We start from the raw sequence: 25,067 nt of genomic DNA, 5'->3' as shown, positions 1-25,067 counted from the left end.
TCTCTTAATCCTTAAAGTCTAACCAGTGCAGGCTCCTTTAGGCTGTTCTTGTTAAAATACATTTTAATTGCCCTTCCTCCCCTAAGTGATTTTCTCTAAACATGCCTGTGGAGGTGCTACCCCTGAGATCATGATCTAGCAGAAAGACAGTACTCCTATCATGGGGTGACTCTGTATCTCTGGCTTCTCTAAGCATGGCCCCTGCAGCCATAGACCTGACCTTTATCTCCCATATCTCCTTCAGAATCCTCAACAAGACTTTCAAGGTTGTTTTAAGCATAATCAGACAAAAATGCAAGGTATTATAATGAGCTTTTCTTGTCCTCCTAACTGGAAAGTTCTTCCTATAATAAAGACCCATCCTGTCCCTGGAATGTGTAGCACATTCCAGGTGTTGTGCTCAGCATCCTTGTCCTTGAATTCTTTTTTAAATTTTTAAATTTGGTATTGTTTTTTTTATCTCCACTCTACAAAAGAGAGAACTGAGGCAGAGTGAAGCATTCGTGATTTGCTTGTATATCTAACAAGTGGCAACCATTATTCAAATCCAGGATTATCTATCTAGCTCTGAAGCTCACATTTTTCACTACTACAATATGTTAGCCTCTTCATTCTACCTTCCCTTGTCTGTGGTTTATTTGCTGTTATTCAGCAAAAAGCTGTGGAATACCTACTGTGTGCCAGGCTTTTGTCAGGCCCCAGGGCACCAGGAGGTCCTGTTCATATACTCAAGGAAAATCAAGGTCACTGGGGACTTTGATGTAAAAATGTATTTTGGTTGATATTTGAAGTTCTTTTTAAGGTTATGTACTCTAAGAAAACATGCCTCAATCTCCTGCTGCATGTGATTTCTGCCTTCCCTGATGGAGAGAAATGTGATTTCCTTTGTTGAAAATTCCCAATTACTCTCTGGGATAGTGTCTAGGTTGTTCAGTTATCTGGTTGTGTGTGTGTGTGTGTGTGTGTGTGTGTGTGTGTGTGTGAGAGAGAGAGAGAGAGAGAGAGAGAGAGAGAGAGAGAGAGAGAATATGAATCCCTTGCTTGTTTCTTCCTAGATTTCAAAATTCAGACTTTTTTAGAAATACCAGAGTAGAGGTTTGTGGTTTTAAATTCAAATCTGTTTGAGACCAAGGCAGCAACCTTGCTTGTATTCAGACATATCCAGGTAAATGATATTTTCCTGGGCAAGTCATGTTTCTGAGCATCACATTTTTGCCTATGTGAAAAGTTTAATCTTCATCTCCCATATCTCCTGGTGACCACAAAATTATAGTGGCTTAGACCATGGATTTGGGAATAAGACCAATCTGGGCTCAAGTCTCATCTTGGCTACTATTTGACTATGTGACCTTGGCAAGTTACTTTACTTCTGAATTTGTGTTTCTTCACCTGTTAAATTGGTTTGATAGTTGCATTTACATAGGGGATAACATACACAGTGTAATGTCAAAAAAATTTTAGATATTCTTCCACTTACTAAAACAATGACTATAATAGTTATTGTTATTGTAAGGTTCATTTTGGAACTTAAGCTAGAAATCCCCAAATCTGCATACTCCTAAGAAAAAATAGCTCCCTACAGGTGCCTTTCCCCTCTAAGGCTCACGGTGCTCTCTTTACTGTTCTTGCAAGGGTAAGCCTTTGAGAGTTAGTGTGATGATTATAGTGCACTTCTGTTGTCCCCTTGATGATTCACACAGGTAAGGACCAAAAAAATGGCTGCATTTCTGATGCTAGAACCTATACATTTACTGGAAAAAGAGTTCAAAGAGGCAGCTTTGACTGAGGGGACATGCCTACTTCCCTTGTTGGGACTGGGAGGTGGAGTGGCTCCTGCAGTGGTGTTCGCTGTGGTTATGGGTCCAGCCTTGTCCTCGACCTCTCAGAGGCTGAATTACTCAGCCCACATGATCAGCCGATTGCATACATCTTCTGAGGGTCTTGGACATCTTCCCAGATGAAACATCTGTCCTTCCACATTATACTTCAGGGGTCCCCTCTGATCAGGGAAACCATGTTGACAACTCTATTTATTCATCAATCAGGAAAGTAATCTTTCTTTCTTCAAAACATCTGTGGACAATTGTGCCAGCCAAGCTGGCCTCTACAGCAGCACAGTGGGTGAATCCCGCCCTCCAGACAGTCAGGAGTATGCACATGTGGAGAGGCGGCTGAGCCAGCCTTGGGCTGAGTATGAGACTCCAGTTTTAGGTTGCCTTTGCAAGTGGAAGACAGAAGGACAGTGAATGAATCATTGAAAGAATTTCATTAGCTTTTTGGGTTTTTTTTTTTTTTTTTTTGGTTGATGCAGACTGAGTGATTGGAGAAGCCTTTGGGTGCACACATCTGTGACCACAGCATTTCAGGGCCAACCAAGCAATTTTGTCAGGGATTGTGGAGCGGGTAGGGGGGTGTGTGATAGGGCAGGGCAACACATCCCTCCTTCTGCTGGAATCTTCTCCTTGATTGAGGTGGTATTTGTATTAGGATTTGTATTTGGTTTCATTCTGAAGCTTCAGCTCAATTCATGTTGTTTTTGAAGAATTCTGGAAATTCTTTGTTTTACTTCTTATCATTGGCAGGGGTGGGAGAAGGATGATTTTTGGTAGCATGTCCCCCCTCAAGGTCTTCAGGGACATTTATGCACTAAAGAACAGGGTGAGGTGGCTTGGATCAGGAAACTTTCCCTTAAGTGACTTTTCCAAAAATATTCCAGGCTATTTTTGATTTACTGTAGTTTACACCTATTATAGAAAACATTAAAAGTTAGAAAAATGTAAAAAAATAACCCAAAGAAGTAGGGGTCACTGTATCTAAAAATAATAATAAAAATTTTACAATGTATTTCTGTCTTTTATTTCTTCTTGCCATAGGTTTTGTTAGGTGAGTTGTTTTTAATTAACAAGCAGTAACATACTACATATAAAAATTTGAATTGGACCCTCTTAATTAATTTATATAAGAGATTATTTTTTGATACTACAAACTATGTATGCAAATTTTAATGACTAATAACGTACTATACAAAAGAAGTAACGTGATGTAGGTCATACATTTAAATGTAAGAACTAAAACTATAAAACTTCTAGAAGAAAACAGGAGCAGTGACCTTGATTTTGACAGAAATTTATTAAGTAGGGCACAAAAGCCATGAGCAATAGATGCAAAAAAAAAAAAAAAAAGAACAAATTAGATTTCACCAAGATTAAAAATGTCTGATCTTCTGAAGATACTTTTACAAAACTAAAAGAGGCAAGTCACCCTAGAAGAAAATTTTGCAAAACACATACCACAAAAGATTTGATTCTGAAATAGGTAATGAAAGCACATGTACTCATGGATGTTCACTTTAGGTTTATTTGTAGTAGCAAAAAAATAAAAAAATAAAATAAAACAGAACAACAACAACAAAAACCTGAAGTTTTATCACTGTATAAATGGATAAAAACATTGAGGTCCATCCAATATAATGGATTACTACTCTGTAATAAATAACAAAGGGGCTATTGATACATCTAACAACATAAATGGATCTGATTATTATTTTGAGTGGAAGGGGAAAAAAAAGACCAAAAACCAAGCATAATACTGTATGATTTCCACTTACATGAAAATTTAGAAAACATAAAAACTCATCTGTGGTGACAGGAAATCCCTCACTATTTGCTTGAAAAGGGAACGATGATCATGGTCAGTGGTTGCCTAAGGCTACAAGGCTTGATAATGAAGTAGATCCTTCTGGAAAAAAAGTGAAGGCAAACTCTGGTCTTAGATGCCAGAGATCCCACTGGTCAATGGGTTTGTTTGTTAAAATAAAATTTAAAAAGGCTTTATTACAATGGAGTATTATTCTTTTGGGCAGGTTTTAAATACATATATACCCTGAGGAGTTCTTAAGGAAAATTTTCTCTTAGGAGATAGGATGATAGAAAGTCCTCAGGCCTGCAGAGGACTCCGTGCTCAGGGTTTCTCCACCAATTGGGATGGCTGGTTCAGATTCATTGTTCTGTGTGAGTGAGTAGGAGATAGGGTAAGGGTGGGATTTCCCCTATGGAGTGCTGAACATTGATTTTATCTCTCTGTTGCTATTGATTTTCATTCGGAGAATGGAAAATTGAAGCATTTGTTCTAAGCTTCCAGAACAAGCCACATTCTCAAATTCTGCAAGTGTATTGTGAATGGGAAGAAAGCATGTCAGGATGGGACTTACAATATCTAAGTGTACCCTTCAAAGCCTTGGGGAGCAGTGGGAACTCATCTATTTTTAAATAAGGAGCGAGATGGCCCAACTTCCCAAAGGGCTGGGCCTCTCTAATGTAATAGCCCTTCATCTCTGCTTCCTAACTATCTGGAATAACAACTAATTCTCTGCACTAGCAAAGAATTCAGATCCAGTCGAGGCTTTCGGTACAGTAGACCAATCTGAGAGCTTTCTCTCTTTTATGTGAACTTGAAAAAAAGAATCAAAGTGTTTGAGGTCAGAGAGAAGTACATCACAGAATGTGCCTCAAATACCAAACTCTCAGAGGATATTTGAAAGGATGACGGTTATTTCATCTCAGTTTTGTTTTACAACAAAGCACTGCCTCCTGCTACAGGGGCTTTGAACCGATTGATTATACATACACATATCTGTTGAGGTCTGGAAGACACGTGGCCATGCAGAAGGTGGGTAATTCCTGGGTGCCTGGATGGATTTCTGGTGCTTTGCATCTCAAGGCCTTGCCAATTACCAATGTGCCACTATGCCCACAATCATTACCACGATTTTATATTTGTGTAGCTCATGCCCTTTCTCCATAGGGCCCATGCATTGCCTTGGGTTCTTTTTTAAGCTCAGAGGACCTTCATTAACCATGCTCTGGGTCTGAAGACAGCGCTAATGAGAGATTGGTGCTGTTTCTAGGATGCTTGCAGCTGAGTTTTGGGTGTGCCCTACTCTAAGTCAGTCTCTTTTGTAAACAGAAGAAACACTTCACTGTGGTTCATTATTTTGCAAATGTGTACCTCTTCATGTGTTGTTCCAACCACATGCCAAGTACCTATTGCTGAAGAAGAGACATGAGAGGAGGGAAAGCAGCTCTTTCAAGAGTAGTACTTACTGAGCACTTACCCTGTTAGGCACACCTTGCAGGGGGGAGCTTGTGGGCTTCTCACAGCAGGTGGACCAGGTCTGTATTATAACATCCACTTTGCAGATGGGACTATTCAACTTCTCTAAATAACTGCCCTCCTTGCACAGGATCAGGAAGGGGTGGATTGGGAACCAGATTGGCAGTCACTTCAAAGCTGCCTCTGCAGTGGGGTTTTGGGGGTAAACTCTCAGAGAGCTAGTTTGCTTCATTCCTAGCCAAAGCCCACTAGCCAGTGTGCTTGTGGTCCTAGAAGTGCTGCTATGCAGGACCCTAGGGTCCTAGCTTCTAAATCGTTTTCTCCTTTCTAAAGCAATGACTCTAGGTTCATTATTCCCCTTTGTGATTCTTTCACATGTCACTTAAATATAGAAGTATTTAATTACTTCAAACCCACAAGACACAATAAGAAAGAAAAAAGAAAAGGTCTTGTCTTGCTCTGCCCAACTTCTCCTAGGACTGTTGTGGAACATGAATTCATAACTCAGGCAAACTACTCAACTTCTCCATTCCTTTGTTTTCCTCTCTGAAACCAAAGGTATTGGTTAGATGATCTTGAGGACAAGAACAGCAGAGACTAAGAAGCTGTTCATGATGGAGATGTAAATAATTGTGTGAAATTTTTTGCATGGAACTTTTAGTCTTTGGAGCAGGGGACAGAGTACAATCAGATATTACATTTAAGAAAAATTCACTAGGCTAGGTTTACAGGTATAATTTTAAAAATAACAAATGCAAGACTTCCAATAAAATGTACCATACCCATATCATGTCCTATCCTGGCTTCCCCCCCAACACTTTTTTTTTTTAAACAAGCTCCTTTCACGGCCATCAGAAGGGGAGGGGGGTAGGCAGGCTTACCCAGCAAAGACTCCCTCTCCTGCCTGTGGGGCAGTTTTGGAGTGTGGCCCTCAAGGACCAGAGCCTCTGTTCTAGAAGCTTGTCATCTCCCCTTCCCAGGCTCTTGGACTGTATTGCCTTCCAGCAGGGGCGATTCTTGTTCCCGCTGATTCCAAAGCATTGAATCATTTTCTGACTTTTTTTTTTCCCCCAGGCCAATTCCTATCTGTAGATGATAGAGAATGTTTTATGGTCGAATTTCCAGGATGTGTGCATGCCCAGATGTTAATAAGCTGGGTGTCTCTGGAGCTGGGAGTGGCTGTTTACAGTGCCAAGGGTTGATTAATGACATCCTTTCATTTCCTACCTCCATCTCTGGAAAAAGGCATATAGTACACTGTGATGCTGACTGGGTGATGGAGCTGCAGGAGCTGCATTTATGGGTGTCCTTGTGCATTAAGGTACGTGCAGACTGGAATATTTTCTGCCTTAGATTTAAGTGTTTTAAAAAGAGGAGGTTGAGGTGAGTATGCCCATTTTGAATAGATAATCACTAGCTATGATTTCTACCACAGATCAGGTCTTGCTGGGCAGCATACAGGTGTGAATCATATTACCCTACCTGTCCCTCCACATTGAGAAACAAGCTTGAGCCCCCTGTAGTTTGCTGAAGATGTTAAGCTGCCCATCATGAGGGCTGGAATCCCTATGAATTCTGGAGATGCATAGCATCCAGGTACATCAGGGCCTGTGTCATCCTGAACAAAAGTTATCGGATTGAATTTTTCCAGTTCTGCTTTTATCTGTTTTAATTTTCTCAAATCTTATCCCTTCTCCATTGTTATTAATAAATCCACTGTCACTTGCTTGCTGCTCTGCAAAACTCATCAGAATCCCAACTTACAGGTTTTCAGTTTAGACATTTTATATCAGATTGACTCAACCACTGAACTGTGAAAGACATTCTTTATGGATATCAGCCACTGAAGTAGGGCCCATCTGGGGCACTGACCACGCAGGTTCTGGGGCCAGAAAATGTACTCAGGATGATTTAGATGGACATTCAAGGCTATCTTTAGGAGGCCTGGTGTTTTAAATAGAATGTTCTCAAGCTAATGATCTGTCTTTAATGTTCTTCATGGAGGGGATGGACAGAGGGCAGCCCCTCCAGGCACAGAGGGACAGGAGAGATGAAAGTTAATTAGTCTGGGGACCTTGGTACTTTTCCAAGGATCTCTTATGGTATGTTCACAGGTGTACAATGAACCTGATGTGGCTTTGTGACCAAGTGATAAAAGGCCTGCTCACAGCTGGGGGACTGGAGTGTCATGCTTCTCAGTGAAGTGCAGGGCTAGTCTCTGGTGATATCTACCTAGTGGGTCAAATGTCCCATACCCTCGAGAAACCCTCAAGTGGAAAGCAAGGTAGTGGGGGCTCTCCTCCCCTCTGGGATGAAACTAGATCTCTTCTCTAGGCAGGGACCAGGAAGGCCATTGGTGAATATGTTTATGGTCATGAAGGACTTCAGGGCTTGAGTTTTTCCTGCTGTAAGTTTGCTAGGCTAGTTCAGAAAACTGCTCAGATGCACTGGGGATGGTGAGTCAAAGGTCGCTAATTCAGATTCTGCTATGTTGGGGTTAGTAATAATTTCTTAAATCAACAAGTATTTATGGCTGCCTTCCAGGTGCTAGATACTGTGCTGTGGGTTTGGAGTTCTGTGATGAGCGGCCATATTCTACCCTTGTAGGTATTAAAGTTTATTGGAAAGTGCTGATGATATTATTAAGTATCTAATCACTTATGATAAGTGTTCATTAGTATCAGAGCAGGGTGCCATAGAACTGCTTTAGGTTGGTTGAACAGGGAAGGCCTCTTGGGGAGGAGAAGAGTGATAAATCCCAGCAGGGCAAAGAGTAGAGACGTGTTCTCAGTGCAAGGGACAGCTTCAGCAAAGGCCACCAGTCCAGGAGGAGGGGAAGGAAAGTGAGGGCAGCCTCACTTCTTCTTTAATGCAGATTCTATGCTATGTGAGAGAGGCTGGAGGGGTGTGTGTGTGTGTGTGTGTGTGTGTGTACATACACATACAAAAATCCTAAAGCTCTCCTTGTTAAGTTTGTATCCTAGTGGATGAGATGAGGGATATAAATGTGCTTAATCTAACTGAGAAAGAAAAAAAAAATCTCAGGATGTAAAACTGAAGTTCTCAGAAGTGAATGACAACTTCTACCCTCATTGGAAGTTGAGGAGTGGGTGGAAGGCAGAGAAGCGGCAGCATCAATTGGTGGTATTCAGTAGTATTCACGGTGTCTTAAAAGCTTGTGATGACTCTGACTCAGATCTACTGTGATATTGACAGCTGTTAAGTGACAGAAATGAGGATGAGCACAGTGCTTCCCCCAAACCTATCTTCTATGGAAGAGCTCCTCTGCCCTCAAGCCACTTACATGCTTTTCTTTATAAAATGATGACTTTAAACTTCGCATCATGACTTTGTTTTAAGAAAATCAGGGAGCATAGCACTGGTGTCTAGTGGGTGCTTAATAAATTTAGTCACACATCTGAGCCTCTGTTCCTCAAGGAGCATTCAGTTGGGAGTAATACTAATTGATACCCTCACAGTTCCTCATACTTGTGTAAGACCATATGTGCCAAGGGCTCTGCAGTTTTCAATGTTCTGGATGGGGTCCATTGCTGTCTTGGTCATTTGGGTTCCTATAGCAAAATACCATAGACTCGGTAACTGATAAACAAGCTAATGCTTTCTGGTTCCTACATAACTATGTTTTTGCTGCATCCTCACATGGTAGGAGGGGCCAGGCCTATCACTGAGGCCCCTTTAGAAGGTCATTCATCCCATTCCTGAGGGGCTGTCTCTCAGGACCTAATCTCCTCCCGAAGGCTCCACCTTCAAATACCCTGACATTTGGAATTAGGTGTTGGTATACAAATTTGAGGGAGAGAGAAGCCAAAGCATTCAGTCTATAGCATTCTGCTCTATGCAAATTCATGTCCTTCTACATGCACAGTTTGTCATCTGGGGTTGCCACAAAGTTGTAACTGGGGGTTATGTTGTGTCTCTTGACTCATGTTCTTGCAGGAGAAGATTTCAGGTAGGTCACCGTTATAGTAGAAGTATATATAGCAAAGTATTTAAAAGGGGAAAGGAAAGTTGGCTTGGTGGCACATATCTGTATTCCCAATGCTCAGGAGGCTGGGGCAGGAGGATCACAAGTTCCAAGTGAGCCTTAGCAATTTAGTAAGACTCTCAGCAACTTAATGAGACCCTATCTCAAAATTAAAAAAAACCAAAAACTTGGCCCTCCTGGGTTCAGACCTGTGTGTGTGTGTGTGTGTATAAAAAGAGAGAGAGAGATTGAGAGTGAGAGAAAGCAAAGATGCCTTTAAGGCAGAAGTTGTGCCCTCTCAAAGAGGAGACCAACATCATGTCCCTCTGTTCCCTAGCTTTTTATTGACATTTTAGGGAAGTTTCTAGAGAGTCCTGCTCTGGTACTACCTCTTAACTTTTGCATCAGATTTTAAAATCCCTACTGCACATGACTTTATCCACAGGTACTCAAGCAAAACCCACAGAGGAGAGAACTTTTACTGTTACAATGAGATTTTAAATGACATGCTAAAGGCATGCTAAAGGCAGCCCTGGGTCATTCTAGCCTGCTCTAACCCATTCTAATTGGAATTTGGTTTTACAGATTTTATGGCCGTTTGCTTTTAATTATCTTGCCTTCTTGATTCTTAGAAATTTTGGTCTACATAAAGGTCTCAGAAGTCCTCTTTCAGGGTAATATGGGTTCTTCCTATCAAGGACATACATTCCACAGCCCCAAGAAAAGCCCTGCAGATAACAGGTTGTTTGTTGAGGAATTTAATATATCCTATTGACTTAAACCAGAGCGGAGCTGTAATGGCCTTGGGTAAACTGCTTTTTAAAAGAAAACGTGAAGGGCCAGCATGTAGGCCCAATTTATAGAATTATCTTTTTAACTTTATGTTCCTACCACTCGTATCTATCTGCTACCTCTCAAATTCACTCATTTCATTCCAATAATGCCCAAAATTTTCAACTCATTTTAGTATCAACTTTAAAGTCTAAGGACAAGTTTCATCTAAATGTCATCTAAACAACACATGCGTGAGATTTGCAGTACAATTTATCCTCAGGCAAAGTGCTCACTAGCTATAAGCCTGTGAAACCAACATGTCATATGCTTAAAAAATCACAAGGTGGGCAGACATGAAATAAGCAGTAAGCATTCTTATTCTAAAAGCGAAATAGTTAATAAAAGAATAACAGGTTCCAAGGAAGTCTAAACCCCCAAAGTACAGACCATACTAAAACCTCAAGGCTCAAGAATGATCTTGTCTGACTTAGTGTTCTATCTTTAAGACCCATTTGGGCAGAGGTCCTGCCTTTCAGATCCACAGAGGCAGGCATCTCACCTTCTGGACCCACTTGGGTGTGGTATTGGTCACTCCACCATTGTTGCTGAGAAAGAGACAAGACTTTGAGCCAAAAGGAGACCCTCGCCCTACGGTGACATTGTATGTCGGTCTTATGTCCATGACTCCCCTGGTGTGGAGTTGTGTACTGGGCTCCACTGGTTTGGAGTTGTGGGGATGACTCCACTTGCTTTGTTCCACTGGCAGCTAACAAATTGAAAAGTGCCAATGGGAACTCTTTGTGGTGGCCCAGTAGCACTTGCTAGGGCTCATGCTCTCTGGATGTATGATGGGAATGGTAGTCCTGATGGCTTCTTAGATGTCTCTCTTGATTTGGAGAACATTCTTCTAATATAGGTAGGCTGTCTGGGAGAGAGAGGGGGAGAGATCCTTACTAGAAAGGAGACCCAGAAGTGTTAAGATGGCTGACCCATACTCATCCCCTAATGGGATTGGTTGCCCACATCCTTAGCTTTTTCTCCTGAACATGCTTTCTCATTCTTTAAGGTATGAATAGGCCAAGAATTTTCCAAATCTCTAAGTTCTGCTGCCCCTTAGATTAACAATTCCATCCTTAAATTATTTTTCCATAGGAGGGAGAAGCACACCACGTTTCGATACGTTAGTTAGATATTTCCTCAGCCAAATGTCTACTTTCACTGTTTGCTAGTTATAGCTACCACAAAACATTAAGATACAGATACAATTCAGCCAAATTCTTGTCCACTTTTTTTTTTTAACTTTAAAAATGTCCTTTATTTGGTAACATACCTCTATTTTAAATTTTTTTCTTTTAAGTTATACACAACACCATGATATCCCCTGGAACTCAACCTGCTTAAGTTCAGTTCCCAGCATTCCCCAACTTCCCTCCCTCCCTCCACCAATCCTTTTTTAATCCATTTACAGTTTACTTTTTTCTTTAAAAATTTTTTTTTTAATTTTTAATTGATTTTATTTTTAAAATACATGACAGCAGAATGCATTACAATTCTTATTACACATGTAGAGAACAATTTTTCATATCTCTGTTTGTATATAAAGTATGTTCACACCAGTTCATGTCTTCATACATGTACTTTGGATCTTGTCCACTTTATAAGAAGCGTGGCCTTTTCTCCAGTTTCTAATAACATGTTCCTCAATTCCATCTCAGCCCTCATAAGAATAAACATCACTATCAATTCCTACCAAAATTCTGTTCATGATTTCTCAGATATCCTCTAAGAAGGTTGAAGCTATCTCTACAGCATTTTTCTTCTTTTAGGGTCCTCACCAGGATTTCCTTTAAAGGTCTACTCATAAAAATGTAGGCTCTTTCTAGCATATACCTCAAAACCCTTCCTGCCTCTATGTATTATCCAGATCCCCAAACATTTCTATATTTGTATGCTTGTTATATCAGCACTCTGCTGCTTGGTGCCAGTTTCTGTCCAAGTCCATTTTGGCTGCTATAACACAAATAGCATATATTGTGTGGTTTTAAACAACAGACATTGGTTCCTTATAGCTCTGAAAGTCAGGGAGTCCAAAGTCAAGGCACTTGCCGATGCAGTGTCTGGTGAGGTTCCATTCCTCACAGGTGGCTTCTTCTCACTGTGTTCTCACCTTGTGGGAAGGAATAACTGGTTTTCTGTGTTCTCTTTTACAGAGCACTAATTCCATTCATGAGGGCTCTGACCTCAAAACCTAATCACCTCCCAAAGGCTCTATCCCTTGGAAGTTAGGCCTTTAGCACATGAATTTAGGGGTGTCACAGCATTCAGTCTGTAGCATTGTCACCTTTAGTTCTCTACTGGTTGAATGCACACTCCTCTCCAATAGTGATCAGACTCACTCTGAATGTCACCCCCATCTTCAGGACAGAACCTGATCACTTTTGTATGCCTGATTTAGACTTTGGTGCGCTGGGGTGTTCACAACGTATTTTTTTTTAAATGGTGGTAATTTTTTAATTTACCTTAAGTTATGACTTTCTGCAAAGGTAAATATTTTATATTAAGAATCCTTTCCTGAGCCACTCATCTTCAAAAAGAAACCTTTGCTGGTCAACTAGCGTCATGTCAGTCTCTGAATTTAAAGAACATCATTTTATGCATCTCCTGTAAGCAGACTTCTTCCACTGCTTCCCTTTCTGACATGTTTTTCCATCCATTTTCTAGTTATGTCAAATCAGTAATGACAAGTCAAAGTTTGAAGATATGATCTTATTTATTTGTTACTGATAAAAATCCTTATTTTTGACTGGACTCAGAAGTAGAAGCTCTCAGAGAAGACAGCCTGCGTCTCTTGGCAATCTGTTCCTGGCATTTTTCTTTGGCTTCTTTTCATTCTCTTGGCCAAAAGTTTGGCATATTCTGCACCCTCTTCCTTATTCTTCTTAGTACGCTGTTTCTTCAGAGCAATACGCCCGGCGCTTGTGTTGCAGGACACGTGGAGTAACAAGACGCTGAATCTTTGATGCTTTGGTCCTGGGTCTTTTTCCCTTCCTTGTTTAAGGGTTTTCTGACAACATATTGGCAGACATCATCTTCCTTAGAGAGATTGAAAAGTTTGCGGATTCTACTAGCTCTTTTGGGTCCCAGTCTTCGAGGTACAGTAGTATCAGTAAGTCCAGGAATATCCTTCTCTCCTTTTTTTACAATAACCAAGTTGAGAATGCTCAGATTGGCATCCACAGTGCAACCTCAAACAGATTTGTGCTTTCTCTCTCCAGTTCGCCTGGGTCTATAACAGGAGTGCCCCTTACTCAGTAGTAGGCGAACACGGCCATGGGTCAAGACACCCTGCTTCATGGGGAAACCTTGTTTGTCCTTCCTGCCACTGATTCAGACCACATAACCCTTCCATTCTTCACCCAGAGCCTCTGCAGCAACTTCTGTGGTCATAAACTTCTCATAAAAAGTACAAAGTTTGTGTTCATCGTCCACTTCAATGAGTTTCTGACAGCCAGTGGCTGGGAAGAAGATATTCAGCTTCATCTTGGAGCCACAACGTATTTAATAGATGAATGAATTGGTTAAGAGAGTTCCTGGAGATGCAGGAGTAGATTGGTATGTTTCATTAGGAGCAGGGACAGGTCAGCCGAGTTGCAGAATGATTACCAGGACAAGCTTAAGGTTTTTGACATCATGAAGTGTATCCATTTCCCTTTGTTTTCTGAATTGAACCTAACATTCTTGGGCATACACAAAAAACTCAAGAAAATGCCCACAAAACTCCCCAGGAAAATTGGAGGTAACATGTCAGTCTGGTGTGAAAGTGACCTTGTTCTTGGGAAAAAGCAATGTTTCCAGACTCTGTACCCTGCCTGACCTGCTGCCTGTTTCTTCAGGGTTTTGTCTCTCTGTCTACTTTCTCCCTGTGCTTAGTGACTAGATGTATTTAAAGGTCATCTCTCCTACTGGGCCATGGATAAAATGTCATTTTTTTCCATTGACCCAGGAGTCCCTTAGAGTCAGTTTGGTGATCTTTAGAGTGTACAGAATGGCCTTTTGGATCTGCCACAGGGAACCAAGGAAAAGGATACCTGCTCTGCTGGCCATCTCCACCAGGCCTGACTTTACTACTGCTGAGTCCTTGGGCCCCTTGGGTCCTTTCTTGATGGGCTGAAATCTATCCTCAAGGACTTCTCGGGCCAGGAGACGTGCAAGCTCCAGAATCTTTTCTCTCTAGAATCTTATCCCATTGTCCCAAGATATTTGCCTTCCCAGCCTTTTGGAATAGCAAAGAAAAGAGCTGACTGAGGCCCATATCAAACTCTCAACCTGAAGGAAGCCTGGGAATGCAGCGATCAGTATTCTTATCTTCACTGTCTGGGCAGGGAGAAGCTCAGTACAGAGGGCTGGGTAATGAACTACACACTGATGATACTGCTCTCTGCTCTCTGTCACACAGGAGCCTGGGATACAACTGCAGACCTATTGAAATATGCTGTGGTGATATGGGGTTTCTTGCCAATATATCTGCTCTCCCACTTTATCCATTTTTCCAGGGGCCAGTTTCTTCTCTTGTTATGAGGGGGAAGGGGCTTTTTGTTCCCACCGATTCTTCTGATTATCTGTGGTCGTCTTGTGGTATGTCCAAACCCTTTGATGCATCTACTCTGTGGGCCACCAGAGCAATTCTCAGTTCAATCCTGGTATTACTGATGGAATGCAGGGTGGGTGATGGAGTAGTTCTCCATCAGTAGTAGTGCTCCCTGCTGAGCCTTGACATTGGGAGTACATTGTACAGTTCTGGTAGGCATTTGGCTTTATTGATCTCCTGATTTCATTTTGGAGAACCCTTCTTATGGACAATACACTAAAGGTTTATGTATAAGGATGTGAAGTACAGTTGATTACATTATTCTCCTAGGTGACCTCTGCTTGAGCTCTTGCAGTATTGAGAGTCTTCCTTCCCATCTTTTTGAAGTAGTACCTCTTTGTCTTTGAACAGTTCCCACTCAGCATTTGAGGTCCCTTCCTTAGGGAGAGGCAAAAGGCTTTGTTCTTGGTAACTTGAACACATTAGGTCCAGGTTCCACTCTGACACAGCATTGTGACATGTTAGCTGCCTACTTCCTGTGCCACCACATCCTTGAGCATCTCTTCTCTACCTGGGGGACATCTTGGCCCCCCCTCTGATGATAGTCCAATGTGACCAGTGATAAAGAGCTGCCGTATAAACATAGGCAACCAGGAACACAGGGCAAGCATGCTGAGAGGTAGAAGTGGGCCTGCACTCCACATTCTTAGAGAGGGGTGGCAACTTTGCTGGCCTGTGGAAAAGGGTGGGAGACTACTTGTAGAAAAAGATCAATGTAACAAAACCAAGGAATCTAGGCTTAGCTCTTGGCCACTCATCCAGAAAAACCCCTACCTGTTGGGTCCACAAAGCTGGGAGGAGCTTTTCCAAGGGTCCATCCTCTCTCCCCCCAACTCTGACTATGAAGAAAGCTTCAGAGAAGGGGACACGATGTATGCTTACCTGATTGCACCTGGCTCCTATTGCACTTTTTGTGAATGACCAATGTTGATGGCTGGTGGGTACTGATGTTCTGCCTGAGCTCCTCAAATCCCATGTCTCAATCCATATCCAGCCTGTCTCTAAACCTGTGCTAAAAATTATCGTGTGCCACTTCTGCTCCATTTTGCTGACTTGCAAGTCAGATCTCATACAACCCTCCCAGAGAGGGGTTTTTGCTCCTGGTGACTAGAAAACAAATAAAGATTTTTTTTTTCCCTCCTCACTTACACTCCTCCCATGATAATTAATTACCCCCAAGAAATGCAAGCAAATGTTTTCTTGGATTATAACAGCAGAACCCACGTGGAATTGCATGGGCTAGTCCTACCCTCTTGTGCACACCTGAGCTTACAAACACTTAGCCAGAAGCTGTGTTAGCAACACCCTGCTGCTCTGGCCCCTCCTGTGAAGAGAAAGAATTATGAATGCTTAGAGAGGGAATACAAAATGAAATTCTCAACCCTGGGCTTGCTTGATTATTATTTACTTTTTTCCAATTAGTTCATCCAGTACTAAAGATTTCCTCTAAGGTCTCAGGGTTAGAGATGGCCCTCTCTTCACTGGGCCAGTGAACAAAGAATAGCAACAAAATAGGAAATCAAACCATATTGCCAAAGGTTAGTGGGTAAAAGTAACAATTTCTTTTCTGTCCCTTGTTAGGAAGAAATGGATTTTGAAAACAGAGTACATCACTAACCATTATCCTAAGGGAGTAAAAAAAAATCTCAACTGTTAGTTTACATTTCCCTAATAGCTTGCTATTACACTGCTGGTATGGCAATTTTCTTTAACAAAGCAGAATTTTAGTTGGAGCCTTTAAGTCAGTCTCTCTCTCTCTCTCTCTCTCTCTCTCCCCCCCCCACCCCGTGTGTGTGTGTGTGTGTGTGTGTGTGTGTGTGTGTGTGAACAATCTTTGCATGTAGGTCCCAGTAGCTATGCTTGTCATCAAACCAAACTTTAAGTTAAACCCCCACCAGTGTCTGCTTTACAAAGCCCCTGGCTGTCACCGGCTGCCACTGGTTATGGTCTGTTACTCTCTTAATGGAAGGTGACTACAGATGCAGTCTCCAACCAGTTAGTGGTGTTTTCATAATCACATCAACCTGCTAATCTTCATTATCCATTCAGGAAACACTGAGAGCATTTGTGAGTTTACAGCTAGAGGTAAGTTTGACCAGATCCCTGGACATATATACTTGGTTTCAAGTCTAAAGAATCCTTAATGCAAGTAATGGAAAAAGATGTCTGACCCACCAGGGATCTGGATTGCGACCAGGCAGGCTCCTTTTCTTCATGATGTTTTCCCATTCACCACACATCTGCTCCTGGTTCTCTTAAGTATAGAAGGACTTGAAGAATTCTTGAAATTAACAGCAAATTTCTTGACAGATTTTTTTTGGGGAAAAGTTAGCAGTCTGTGATTCTTTAGTGTCTTGAAATATGAGTAAGAACAAAACCAGTAAGGTAGTACCTCTTCTGAATAAATTCAGCTATTTGGAATAATTAAATATCATTATGTTTAATACTAATCACTACATTTAACATATATTAGAGAATTACATTTAATACAATTCTAGCCTTTGCATTCTTTGCTCAATTTCTGGCACATAGTTTTTATTTTTTTAATACTTATGAATAATGTACTCTCTCTAAATTCCTAACCATGTTTGGACTGTTTATATCTTCAGGATTGATAACTTTGCTTAAACAGATTCTCAAAATATTAATGTGAAAATTTAATTTTCCTAAGGTGGAACCTAAGTCTTGGTCTCCACTGAAACCTTTGAGGACTGGTCAGAGAGTTTTTGTGTATGTCAACTCTCCACCCCCCCCCCCATTTAATTCTAACAACTTGGGCACTCTCTTTAAATATTTCTAGATAAATGAGGGCTGGTAAGTAGGTGTGAGTTCAGAAGCTTGCACTTCTTTAAAAACTCTGGAAATGCATTTCATTTTAAGATTTTGAGTCAATTAGAGCAGCAAGACATGGTTGTAAGAAGCTCACACAACAGAAAGACATATAAAATCACAAAGCATGTGTTCTGTTTATCATATCCTCAATCCTGTTTCTCTAGTCTGACCAAGGACACGTCCCATGTTTGGTATGTATCTCCTGAATCATTTTCCCTCCATTTACATAAGCATGTACAGTTTGAGGAAATTCTTATACAGGGCTATTAAATCTGCTCATTTATGAAAAGTAGATTCTTCCCCATCTGCATTGGCCATTCTACAGCCCAGGTGACGAACAGGTCATGAAATCCAAAGTTAACATGAACCACAGTCTAGAGATTGGCATGCAGGTTTATCCAGAGATATTCACACTTTGAGAGCTGCATGTATATTGGGCACATTTTTGATGACCCTGGCTCTGCACTAGGACCTTTAAAATATGAGCTCTGTTAATTGGTTGAGGATGCTTTAAGAACCTGACTCAGGGCTGGCTAACAGATCCCTGCTTGTTCTGGGTCCTGCTTGTCTCTCTTGTCATGTCCAAGCCTTTATCTAGGATGTGTTATGGCCATCACCCTGACCAATCACAATGGGGTAAGCCTCAGAAAGGCACCAGCTTTCCTGTAGTAGACCTAGACGGACCAGCTTAAGTCAGTGGATGCAATCCATCTGACGTATAGAGCTCTCCTTAGGAGGGTAGGTCCTTCCCATTGCTGCAGATCTGCTTTGCCCATGATGTCTCCCAAGCTCATCCCCCCAACAGCTTCTCATGCTCTGCTATAACTTTTCTCCCTCTTAGGGCCATTTTGGGAGAAGTAGGTGAGGCAGTTCATGAAAAGGCTTAAAGCAATGCTTGGAATATTGTAGAGGCACATCACCCGTCATGTTAATCATCACTAGTAGTAGGAATGGCCATAGTACCAACAGCAACATAGGAAAACCCCAATAAATGTTTAGCTACTGTTATCATTATTACATATTTGTCCTTTTAAATGTCAAGCTTCTGTAAACAGTATGTCTTTTGTGCCACTGAGTATACAGTGGCACTTGGGACATTACCTGGCTTATGGTAATGATTCACCTTTTGAAGTTGTCTTTGCCTTATTAGGAAAATTGAACTTGTCTTTGGACAGGATCTCATGTCTAGGACCTTCTCCATTTGGAAAAGAAAGGGACCCCTGAGCCCATGATACAGAATGAAGAATCTGTCGCGTAGAAGTCTGTCCCTTTCATCAGAGCAGCATTTGTAGATGACATAGGCTATTATGCCTTTACTGTGTCATTTTATGACTTAGCATAATGACTGAAATAACCCTAACAACAGAGGAATTATAGCATCATTTTCCATGACAGATTATTCAATGTTTAACATGTTTTCCATTTCAATTAATGTTCATTATTTTGTCTCTGGTTCAAAATACGCTACTATGTCAGCTATCTGAGTATCTTCCACTCTGCTTTAGAAGCAATTAGTTTTGATTTTGTAAACAAATTCAATTTTATTTTTGAATGGGCAGTTTGATATTAACATGAAAATCAAATGCTTGCAGACCCTTTGTGCCAGCGAACAAACACCGTTATTACTGGGAAGGGATCATTCTTCGATGGGTCCTCCACTGACAGGTCTGTCTTGTAGATCTGGTGAGAGAACAAAAGCAGGGCAGAAAAGAAGGCCCAGTGTCTGGTTATATAAGCCTCAGTTTTCTACCTATGAATGGGGAGCCTCTACCCTCAGATGGGCATTGTGTATGAGGAAGCAGGAAGATGCATTTAGGGTATGTAGACTGGCATGTAGTGGTTACACAAAGCAAGTGGAGTGCCACTGTCATTATTTATAATCTTTATTATTTGGAATCACTTTATTCCTTCACCAACTTTTTACATGAAGAATAAAACTACCTGGAGTTATGCAAACATGTTAGAGTACACAAACATATGGAATAAAATGAATGACCCTTCTTCACTGACTGAAAGAAAAAAGCCAACAATTCAGTAGAATTGGAATGTTTTTAGCAACCATTCTTTCCCATTTCCCCCAAATCATTAAAATATTTTGGACACAGATTCTTGAATTGAATTCAGCAGCATTATGTCAGGAAATTTATTCTTGCACAGGTATTTAATGCTGAAAAAACTTTGCTGTCCTACCACTTTCTTGCTATGGGTCCTTACCATGGCACCACTCTACAATGGCCAAGTGTATTGCCAGGTCACAACCGATGTCATCAAAAAGTCCTGGGATCTGTGTGAACTGTGTGAAAGCAACTGGGCATGGTTGGTGATAGGAGATATCTGACTGGGGAGCAACTAGGCCCACTTTAAAGCAAGGGCCAGAAACAGTGACACGTGGAGATGAGGTTAAGGGGTCCCATTTCCAGGCAACTGGACAGGTGTACCTTGAAGAGAGTTGTCATGAGCTGGTCAGTCTTGCTAGTCACTGTTGTAAGAATGTGATCTTAGCCACTCTATTGAGTTGTTCTTGTAAATAAAATGTCTATTAATAGATTGACTTACATTACATATCTTTTCTTACCTTTTTAAATAATTTTGTTTTTTAAATCTATAAATAAAACTATATGTATTGTGCATTATATATCTTAAGGAAGTCTTCAGTGGCATTCCAAAAAAGCAGTTTTAGAGCAGAGTAAGTCCTTAAATTGACAGTTTCAGCACATGATTCTCTGGGATCCCATTAACTTGTTAGAAGATCTGAATGTTGTTCTATTTGAGTACAACCAAATGATATTGTCTGACAGCTTCCAGTGTTTGAATTTCTAGGCTGCAATTCTTTATAAATATAACTAAATTTTATATTTCTCACTTTAAAAAAAAACATGTAAGACATTGAGAAACATAGAGAAACTGATTATTTCAGCAACTTTTAAGAATTCCTGGGAATTCTGATTTCTTCTCTCAAATTCTGAAGGTTAATATCTGTTGGCATCTTGGAAACACTGCATCAGAGGTCTTCAAGCATCTTGGGGAAAGTCTGATTGCCATAGTGTGTATCTGTCCTGCCCTCTGTGCACAGGAGAGCCCTCTCTTCCCACTTCCCAGTTGTCACTAGAGTTCTTTTTTGCTGATTGTCATTTCTCCCAATCTGAATTAGGATTTCTAGAGAAAAGGAGCCTGATGAATTCTTGTTTCTTAAATCACATACTATTTTTGTCTTCTTGTTAGTACTACTAATTTCTGGAAATGAATGAAGAAATTTCTAAAGGTTCAAATTAATAAGTTCACTTATTTTGGAGCAGGTCCATATGCTAAAGGCTAACCATGTTTCCAAGTACCAGGAGCACAAAATTATGAAACCCCAGTCATCATAATTTTGAGTGCACAGTATGTTGAGGAGGATACATGAACTGTAGTTAATGTCACCATTGGGCCTAATGAGACATAAATTTGAACAGTGTCATGATTAATTCTATCTGGGGTGCAGGTCACAGGATTGGAAAGGGCTTCACGGAGGGCAATGGATTTGAAGCTTGAACAAGAAATGGACATTTGCTCTGCACATAAAGCAGTTACCAAGTCCTTTAGACTTTAATGTGAATAGCACATGGAAGAGACAAGTGGATGTGGCCACTAGAGATGGAAGCAATAGAACTGAATGATGGGGAAGGTGGTAAGAGCAGGGGTGGGAGGAATCCAGGGTGGCTCCCAGGCTCTCAGCCTAGGAGTGCCCCATGCCTTGTTAGAATAACAGTAGCCTTTTCATTCTTTGTTGGGTAGAAGTGAGGTGCTTGCTTGGAGATAAGTTGAGGAGCCTGACCCTGCTGCAAGAGATTATAGTGCCTGCAAAGGGGTCCCCAAGAGATGGTTCCCAGGAAGGTGGTATTTGAGTTGGCCTTGAGAAAAGGAGGTTGGAGGGAAGAAATGAAGGTGTATCAAGTGGAGAAAAAAAGCACATGTGGCTGGAACAATAATTGGTGGCAATCATGGTGTGTGTGTGTGTGTGTGTGTGTGTGTGTGTTTTGTATACACCTGTTTTGAGGGGATGGGAGCACAGGAAACACTGAACCTGTGAATTTAGATTACACCCTGAGAGGAGAAAATGGAGGTTCTAAACCTGGAAGTCTTGTGATCAGACTTACTCTAAGAACCATTCTTTTGCTTGAAAAGTATAAATGCTGAGAATTTTGATAGACTTTTTAAAAAAGATTGGGAGTAAATAGTTTAACAGATGGCAATAGGAAGTGCTGGTGAAATCTCAGGTGTCTGACTTCTTTCCGTGAGAAGGAGAGCTTGTTGCTTGGGGTTTTTCTGTGTGGTACCATCAGTCTGCAGGAGGTGAGGCTGCCCCTTAGCACCAGCCAGGCTGAAGCAGGGTCGGGGCTTGGTGGTGAGTGGGAAGGCCGACAGAACAGGGCCTGCTTACAGACTAGATCGTTGTGTCACCCCAGTTGACTAATTACTGGGATATTGCAATCCCATCAAGATTTCTTCATTGCGTTTTATTCTTTATGAACTTAAGAATTAGAATTGTGGGTCAGAAATCTTAGTGTTTTGCCTTGACTGCTTGGTCACTTTTTATGATTCACATTCAGTTGCAGGGATTGAAATATACATATAATATCAGGGGAAGTTATACCTTATTAGATTCAAAGATACATCAACTTATATGCTTGGCCTCAGGAAAAAGACCACAGCTTTTGGTGCCATCTCTAGGGCCCTACATCTTTGAGGTTAAGACCACCTGGACTCGTCCCAATCTAACAGGTATGCTAGTTTCTTTAGAATTAGGAAAATCCAGAGTGGCTTAGCCTTTGTACCAAAAGCACCCAACGCATTCTAGAATGGAGAAGTCAAAGGTAGTGGGTAGATAGCTATGGAGACAGTGTTTCAAAGGAGTTCTATTTATAAAATTGAATATTGGTAATGAAAATACAGATTCCAAAACTGGAGATTGAAATGGCTCTGGATCTGTACAATGCTTTCCTTTGACAGTCTCCATTTGGCACATATGTCTGTTGTAACTGCCATGGGCCTCTGTGACATTGCAAGTCACTTTCCCTCTGCCTCTAATTCCGCATCTACACAATAAAGTGGCTGGACTAGATTAGTTTGAAGGTGTTTTCTGGTTCTGACATTCTATGGATTTGTGATGCATTACTGAGGAACCACTGCAGTGATCAGCATGGACAGACCTATCCACGCGCCACAGTGAAATCTTGAGCACCTAGGGTGCACCAGGCCTTCTAGAGCACACTGGTCAGCTTCACCCCACTGCCTCCGCAGAGACAGAGATGACTTGCCATTAACTGGGTGATTGGCAGCTGGCTCCTTCTTTTCCTCAAAGCCACTGATTCAGTGTTTGCTTCTTCCTCCCCTGCCTTTGGCTAAGCTCCGTTAGGCTTCTTTTCTCTGGGGCATCATTGTACACAGTTGTTTGCTCCAGCAAAGCTGCCACTCTTTGGACTTTATTGTCCCTTTCTGGGAACTTATAACAAGAACTACTTTATCTACCCAGGAGAGGGGCTGCCAGATGCCAGAACTTCTTCCTGCATTTGCTGATTCATTATCAGTGTCAGACAATCTGCTGTGTGAATGATGATAAATGTGAGGTGTTCTGCTGAAGGAATCATGTACTCTAAGATTAACCCCATGATGACAGCCTGCTCCTCTGTTGCAGAAGTCCCCTCCCCCACTCCATTCCTTTACCAGCAGTCCAGAATAAACACTGAAAGAGTCAGGTGTTTCTGATGAAGGATGATGATAGACCTCAAATCCATGTGGTTTATAAATGCAAATGATGTTTCTTATTACAAACAGAGGGGCAAGGCTAAGGTGGGCAGCTTCTGTGAAAGCAGAGTGACATTGAAGACCCCAAGAGCACCCAAGTGGGTATCCCTGTAGAATTTTTAAGCTAGTATTCTAGGTTGGAGTGAGATGGGTCAAGGAGGAGAGATTCATCCTTGAGTGCTGTTCCACAGCTGTGTGAATGCCACTCCAGGTCTTGCTACAAGTCAGCTACATGGCTTCAGGCAATACTGTTCTCTTTGAGCTTTAGTTTCCCTCTTTAGTAAAAAGGACCACATTGAACTAGGTGATCTCAAAGGATCCTTATGGGACTTTCTTCTCTAGGGTTTACCCAGGGTCAGCACTGTGGCTTCTCCAGCCTGAATCCTCAATGGCCCCAAAGGCTGGGTTGTGGATACACATTTGGTCCTCTGTGAAGTCACCCTCAAATATAATCCACCAAACAGACCTTCTTCTTCTTACTGCCTCTCGAATACTGCTGGGACACATTTGACATATGATAAGAACCAAATTAATGGGTGCTTCTTTGCTTTACTTGTCCTTCTTTCTTGTTCACTTCCCATCATTTAGAAGAGGGTAGGTCATTTTCAACATCAAACCCAAATTCCTGAGGATCTGGAGAATCATTTTTCACTTGGTAGAAAAGATATCCTCCTTCTGCCTTCATGGATTCTTTTGGGACATGGATGTCTTTCCAAACCTAGAGCTTGAAGATCAATCACATTTCTATGACAATGGTAATTTTATTCTCTATTATCTCATCTATTGGGGAAAATAATAATTGTAGTCATAGGTACTATTTTTATTGCTGCCTGTTTTGCAGGTTTTATATTGAGTTGTACGCATCATCAGCTCATTTAATCTTCTTAATATCTGCTTGAAGTGGATTCTATTTTCACCCATTTATAGATGAGGAAACTGAGACTTTAAGGATTAAATATCTTGCCAACGTCATGCCATGAAGAAGTAGCAGAGCTGAGTTTGAGCTTGTCTTTTTTTGAGAATCCAGATGCTAACCACCGTGTAGAACTGCCAGTGCAAAACACTTCAAGGGCACCATAATTGCCTGATTGATGGGCAGCCCAAAGACACTTGTCCTCTATCCAGAACTCAGCCCTTGGGCCATGGGAGTTGCTCCAAGTGGCTTTGCGGGAGAACAGCTTCAGCTAAAGGGAGAAGGGTGGCAGTTACTGCAGGCCCTATTTCAGTGGTTTATGATGCAGAGATGGGGTTCCTTCTGTGGACATAAGCCATCCTAATAGTGCCATTTATCATTATGACATAGGTTAGAAAGAGGGGAAGCTAGAGCTGGAATGAAAGAGTAGAATTCTGATTATTTTAACAGTTGGAAGTGACATCACCTCAGAGCTTCTATTGAGTGGCAAATTGGAAGCCAGACTGAAATTGCTTTAAAATGTATCCAGAGATAGTTTTCTGCAGCTGTGATGAAGTCTTTCGGTTGTGTTTGGAGATGCGTTTCTATCTAAAGCACTCATGGAGTAGCCTGTGTATCACCCAAATGGAAGGCTGCCCATCAGCCCCAGGAGATTTGAAGGCTCCAAAGAGCTATTCTGGGCACTTGTGATATGCCACACCTGGCATTGGGGCTGATTGAGCCACCCTCCCTTATTGTTTCTTTAAAATATATTGTTTATGACTTTATATGTCAGCAAATAATGCTTAATATTTAGTGGCCACACTGTTTCTTTGGTCCAGCTGTGAAGTTAAGCCTCGGCTTTTGGAACAAACTCTTCCACCTCCATTGATGAGTAGAAAAAGTGGGAGTGCTGTCTATGGGCCCCTGGGATTCCATTGTCCACTGTCCTTTAAGGGGTGTTCCATTTGTTCATCTGACCTTGGATTCTGAAAACCGGGAGGAAAAACCAATGAGAACTGGAGTTTTAACTAACCTAT

General features: G+C 41.4%; 1 protein-coding gene and 1 pseudogene across 2 annotated transcripts in view; one reads left to right on the top strand and one right to left on the bottom strand.

Annotated features, from left to right (window-relative positions):
* The window catches only part of Spock1 (SPARC (osteonectin), cwcv and kazal like domains proteoglycan 1), a 499,034-nt gene that overhangs the window by 344,612 nt on the left and 129,355 nt on the right, over window positions 1-25,067 (top strand). The gene's annotated exons all lie outside the window — the stretch shown is intronic.
* LOC107144752 lies at window positions 12,650-13,426 on the bottom strand (annotated as a pseudogene).

This window comes from Marmota marmota, unplaced genomic scaffold (assembly GCF_001458135.2).
Source record: "Marmota marmota marmota unplaced genomic scaffold, marMar, whole genome shotgun sequence".
NCBI classification, from domain to species: Eukaryota; Metazoa; Chordata; class Mammalia; order Rodentia; family Sciuridae; genus Marmota; species Marmota marmota.
The sequence above is the reverse complement of the archived record's forward strand: the minus strand, read 5'-3'. Positions and strand labels throughout refer to the sequence as shown.